Here is a 6866-nt window from a genome sequence, read left to right as displayed (position 1 = left end):
AATATTACTAGATGTTAATTATTTAAAAGTTGTAATAAATATTGTAATTAAGAAAAAATCTAGGAGTAAAATAAATAGTTACCAATTCTCAAACCTACTTAAAATTTGGTAAGAATCGGTAAAGCCATTTCGGAGGAGTATGAACGGGAACGAACGTGTTTTGTTTTTTTTTTTTAATTCATAACTGTCAAAAATACTTGAAATTTGTAAATTTTTAATAATTCTGATATAAACTGAGATTTTTAATATTGCCTATAACCTAAGTTGAATATAAATGCACAAGGTGAGCCAGAAAAATTTAAAATCGGTTCAGTAGTTTATGAGTACATTCAGGACATACATCCTGACACGTACTTTATATGTATATGTATAGATATATATTACATTTTTCATTCCACCGCAAAACCGCAACAGAAAAATAAAAAATATTAAACGTGCATACGAAGATATAATAATATATTTCCCCTACAGCAATAAAATGTGACAATTGCGAAAAATGAAATAAAAACTTGATGAAAAGTGAACGACATTATTTTAAATTATGAGATAAAGCGCTGGCAAATATTCTAGAACACTCTGATGTAAAATTCACACATGGGAAAAGACAATTTTTTTCCTCTACAAATTTTTACGCACATTCTAGCACATAATTTCAATGATGAAGAAACAAAGTATGTTCGAAACGTAGTGAGAAATAATAAATGGAATTTTATATTGAAATTTCTAGCAAGAAATGCTGGTGTTATAAAAATCTAATTTTTCAGTTCTATTTTTTTAATATCGAAAATAATTCGGATTTTAATTTTAATTCTGGCTAAAGTTCTTAAGCTCTCTTATATACTTGAAATAAATAAATTTAACTTTGCTAATCAGTTTATATAATTTTTACAAATATGAGATAAGGTCTTCTATTCTAACACTTGATTAAGTTATGTTTATTTACTTTTCTGTAAACATATACATGTTACAGTATTCATAATAATCTATTTGAAAACATTTCATACGAATTATAGTAATAGGCCGAAAATCAAAAATGCAAATTTTTGCATTTCTCGACGTTCTGAAGTTTTCTGAACATTTTGGCATACCTCAGAAAAAATTGATGTGTGTGTGTTTTGTACGTCCGCATTTTTTTGTCCACGTTTTCGGGCGCACGGATCAACCGATTCAAATCGTTTAAAAACATTCGATTCCTATTGATAGGGAGATGTGCTGATTAGTTTTACGCAAAGGCAGGTTCAGCCGTTTCGGAGATACGAAGCAAAAAGTGCAGAAAATACAAATCGAGTTTTTACGAGAACGGATCATCCGATTTGAATGATCTAAAGAACATTCAATTTGTAATGATCGGGAGAAGAGGTGATTAGTTTTTAACAAAGACAGGTCCCGCCATTTTGAAGATTCAGAGCTAAATGTACAAAAAAATGGCAGTTTTTGAGTGAACTAAGCGTCCAATTTAAATGATCTAAAAAACTTTCTGCTTATATTGACAAAACAATTGCTTTTGAGAATAAAAAATTATCCTACAATTTGTCGTATTTTACTTTCCATAAAATATTTTTGTGATTTTGGATTAAAAATTTCAAAAAATCAGCCAGGCTAAGCACAGTCTAAGCGCCACTGTGGTACAAATGTTTACCCAAGTGCGTTTAGACTGTTTATGTACTGGAGCACTTTTCCAATTTTGTGAAAACTATGCAAAAATGTGAAAATGCCGCCAAGCTAAGCGCAGTATAAGTGAAAATGTCGCACAGAATTATTTGCAAATGCGTTTAGACTGTGACTATACCGGAGCACTTTTTCATTTTTGTGTAAATTAGGCAACTATTTTTTTTTGAAATTGAATTCGAAATGAAATGACGATTGTTGATGTTCTGGAGATAATTTGATTTATGATTAACATTTGATTTGCTCAGATATAACAAGATAATGCAAAAATAATGAAAGTTACATTATTTGTAATAATATATTTGAAAACGATTAAAATTTCTTGAATATTCCATTACGGTACGGAAAATTTCATCAATTTGCCTTAAGCACGACTAGTTACATACACCACTAGTTATGTTCTCTATTTGATTAAAACTATAAGCACATACTCTTACACGTTCCTTTGTTTTTAGTATAAATGAAGACACATATCAAGTGCCGAAACGTAAAACTATTCAGAAGGTGTATATATATACATTTGCGGAGTGTTGTATTTTTAAATGGGTTTCCAGATTTTTATTCAAGTAATTTCGTACGCCTGATTTCTCCTGGGAAAAATTCCTGGCCATGTGCACTCGGAATTGCAAAACAGCTCTAGCGCAAAATAGAAACACTGTAGTAGCTATAGCTACAAAATAGCTCCGAGTCGAAGAATTAGGTTAACCCACTGTAGTGATAAAAAAAAATATTTGAAAGTGGCATTTAGTCTTGAGGCAAGTAGCATGCACTTCCCGATATGTGTAAAAAATCGACTTAATCAATAAAATGTAAATTAATTTATGAGTAATTAAAAGTATTCCGAGTGGATTTATTACACATAATTGAACATAAACCAACACGTTAACTCGGAGAATTTTCTGAAAACGAATTTCCGAAAATCAACAATTTTTATAATTGAACCAGTTTCCGTAGAACTTTAATGGTTTAGTATGTTCATTAAGACCAAGTACGCTATCGTTATACCAAGTAAATTGTATAATTTTATTTTTAACAAACGTCAAAAAAACTACTCATTTTCTCAAACTTTGATGAATTTTTAAAATTCAACTACTTGTCGTAAGGCCGTAATATTTTAGTAAGTTCTACAAGACCATGATATATCGCTGAAAAAAGTTCCATGAAAATCGGCTTGAATTTTTTTTTAAACAGTTAATTACAAGAAGATTTTCACCTAAAATTAATCAGTACGATTCCCAACTAATATCTTTCGAACAGTTTTTGATTTTTTAAAATCGGTTCGATAGGATGAGCTTAAATGTGGACGAAAAGTTTAACACTTTTTTTCAAATTGCAAAGAAACGGCTTGGCAGATCGTCGCACAAAACTGACAAAAGATAGTCCTCACCGAAATACATCAAATGGCTTTTAAATTTGTGAAATCGGTTCAGGCGCTTTTGAGAAAACGTCGATCAAAAGTCCAATTTTGACAAATGTCAAAAAAACGATACCAATTTTTGCAAACTTTGACGAATTTTTTAGATTAAACGAGTTGTCGTAGGGCCGTAATATTTTAGTATGATCTATAAGACTATGGTATCTACCGTCAAAAAAATAATAATAAAAATCGTCGATTTTTTTAAAAAGAAAATTATTACAAGAAAACGGCCCGGCCGATCTCTATCAAAAACTAATCAGCACGATTCCTAACCAATATCTTTCGAAAGGTTTTTGAATTTACAAAATTGATTCAGAATTGCGGGCTAAAACGTGTAGGAAAATTTACTTTTTTGCTATTTATAAAAAAACGGCTCGGCTGATCGTAGCGCAAATTTGACAAACGATAGTCCTCATCGAGATACATCAAAAAGCTGTTAAATTTTTTAAATCGGTTCAGCAGTTTTTGAGAAATCAGATTTTTTGATGAAAACATAAACTTCTCCTTCGGGAAGTTAATTAGTCTGCATGGATCAGAGGCATGGATGAATTATGTAACTAGCAATATTTCTTATTTCCAATGATGACGACAAATTTAAAAGAAATATAAAAAAATATTATAAAGAAATTGAAGATTGAATAGATATTTTAATTAAAATAAATATTATATTGTAGTATAATGAAATAGATAAATGATATGTATATATAAAATAAGAAAATTGTTTTATAATCTCTCATACCAGATACCCCTGTCTGACTGAGATATGAAAATAATATATAAATAAATAAATAAATAAAATATCCTTTTGCCCAAAGTCATCAGTAGATTTTTATTACCATTATCAGTGCGAAAGAGACTTCACACAAAATAATTCTGGCGAGAACGAAGAAAAACTTTTTAATTACTTTTATCCGTCTTCGTTCCGCTACTTTCTTTTACAACAAAATGAAAAAAAAACATGTAAAAAAATAGACAAAAAAATCGAATTCCTCTTGATTGATGAATTTGCCTCCGCGGAATGTAATTATATGGTTTTTAGAAAATTTCGAGAAAACTTTCTACGCGAGATTTAGATTAATTGAGGAAAATAAGAAAAAGTGGAAATTTGTGAAAGAAAGTGCAGTAGTGGGATGTAGTAATGTAAATATTTGTTATATATTAGTTGCGTTTTGGCTATTATAATTTCTAAAGTACATTTTTCTTACTAATAATTTAATAAACATTATTGCTCAAGTTCAAATCTTTGGTGAATTAATTTGTACAAATTAGTTCAATTGTGCACTATTCAATCTAAGATCAACTTGCTAAATATTCCATATGCAATGCCAGACAAATGAATTTTTGACACACAAAACAAAATTCTAAATCATTTTTTTAATAAGTAAAAATATATTTTTGTATTAAATAATTTAGTAAAGTAAACAAAAATGCGACATGCATAAGTTTAAAGAAATAATGTATATGCTATTTTGAACTGGTTGGCGTTATTTATTAAACTGAATTATATAATTTCATCTGCCAAACATATACTGTTGACTGTATCTTATAATCTTTTAGTTACTAGCACATTTCAGCTGTTTTTTGGGATTAATAATGTAGACATTACATTTTTCTCGTATATTATATTCTAATATCATCTAGGCTCATAATTACTATATTTTTATTATCATTTACATCTTGAAAAAAATTTCCCTTAACAAACTTCAGAAAGATTTATCAAAATCTGAATAATCGCTTAGGAGGAGTATCTCGATTTACACCCGTACAGAAGAATTTTATATATAAGATATAAAATATCTTTATATTTTTTTTCGATAATTGGTTGCTAAAATTTCAAAAATATATTTCAAAGTTAAACTATATATATATATATATATATATATATATATATATATATATTGAGGTGGTCCTTAATATGGATGCTGTCGGAATTTTCTTGCTCCCATCAAATACTTCCAAATTAATAAAAAAAAAACTTTTAAATATTGAATTTATTTTTTGGCGATTTATTGGTTGCTAAAATTCTAAGAATATATTTTAAAGTTGATGTATATATATATATATATATATATAATATTAGGGTGGTCCTTAATATGGATACTGTTGGAATTTCCTAACTCTCAAGGGCTCAAATATTTCCAAATTGATAAAAAAAAGATTCTCTTAAAGTTTTAAGTCTTAATATTAATTTTAAGATAGTCCGCAATCCAAGCAAAGTTTCTTGCTTTATTTTCCTAAGTTAATAATTATTGTATAAAACACATTAAATTTTTGTAATATTTTTTTATTGATGATCAAAATGAGCAAATATAATGTTATTCTCAAAACTTTGATACACTTATCGCTAAGATAAAAAAAAATCTAAAAAAAATAAATGAAATTTTACCCATTTAATTGCCACAAGAAACTTTGATTGAATTGACTATCCTAAAGTTAATATTAAGAGCTAAATCTTTCAGCGAAGTTTTTTTTATTAATTTGAAAACATTTGAGCCTTTGGGAGCAAGGAAATTCTGACAGCATCCATATTAAGGATCATCTCAATATAAATATTTATACTAGCATAACCGGCCACGCTTTGCTGTGACTTTTATTAAAATCCACCTGATTGAAATTTAAATCTGATAACTTTTATAGATTGCGGAATGAAAATAAAATAAAAAAGTGACAACTGTCTTTTAACAGTGTTTTGTTTTCTCACTGTCAAAATTCATTAAAATTTCAAAAATTTTAATATTTTGACTTTGAACTGAAGTTTTTATTATAGCGTATAAATAAACTAAGTTGGATATAAATGCACATAATGAGCACATAATAAAATTTATACTAGCATAGCCGGCCACGCTTTGCTGTGGCTTTTATTAAAGTCCACCAGATTGAAATTTGAATCTGTCTTTTTACAGTTTTGTTATCTCACTGTCAAAAATAACAGAAATTTCAAAATCAAATAAATATAAAAATCAAGAAAATTAATATTTTGAATATGATCTGAAGTTTGCAATATAGCCTATGACCTAAGTTGCATATAAATGCATATAATGAGCAAATAAAATTTAAAATCGGTTCAGCAGTTTAGGAGTCTATTCCGGTCAAACATCATGATACGTACTTTACATATATATTTTTATATAGGAAACATTTCTTATATCTTTATATAGAAAACTTACTTTCCGAAGAAAATCAGTGATGCGCTTTTTACAAGAAGATACGCTATAGCGAAGTCTGTAGCACAAAGTAGCTATTTTATTGAGATTCGCTATTTTATTGAGAGGATAGGATATCTTTGATCGGGGTTTATTTACTTATTTATAATATTATGTTCGATTTCCCATACTTACAGGAAATATTGCATTATTCATATCGTTGTTATATATGTATATATATATATATATATATATATATATATATATATATATACATGTATATATATTTACATACACACATACATACATACATACATATATACATACATACATACTTTTATCTCTATCTTTAGGTTATATTAAAAATCTCAGGTCCTTTTTGGATTGATAAAAGTTCACAAATTTCAATTTGTTTTGAATGTTGAAAAGTTTGTCCGGAATGGGCTCCTAAACGGCTTGACCGATTTTTATGAAATTTTGTAATCATATTCAGTTCGACTGAGAATAGGTCACCATCTATTTTTAACTTCCCGTAGGGTAAGTTATAGTAATCGTCCAAAAATCGAAATCAAAAATTTTTACATTTCTCGACGTTTTGAAGGTTTTTGAACATTTTGGCATACTTCAGAAAAAATGGA

Source organism: Ctenocephalides felis, unplaced genomic scaffold, assembly GCF_003426905.1.
Source record: "Ctenocephalides felis isolate EL2017-DRISC unplaced genomic scaffold, ASM342690v1 CF-g0.4_SCAFFOLD_03572, whole genome shotgun sequence".
NCBI classification, from domain to species: Eukaryota; Metazoa; Arthropoda; class Insecta; order Siphonaptera; family Pulicidae; genus Ctenocephalides; species Ctenocephalides felis.
This window is presented reverse-complemented; position numbering follows the sequence as displayed.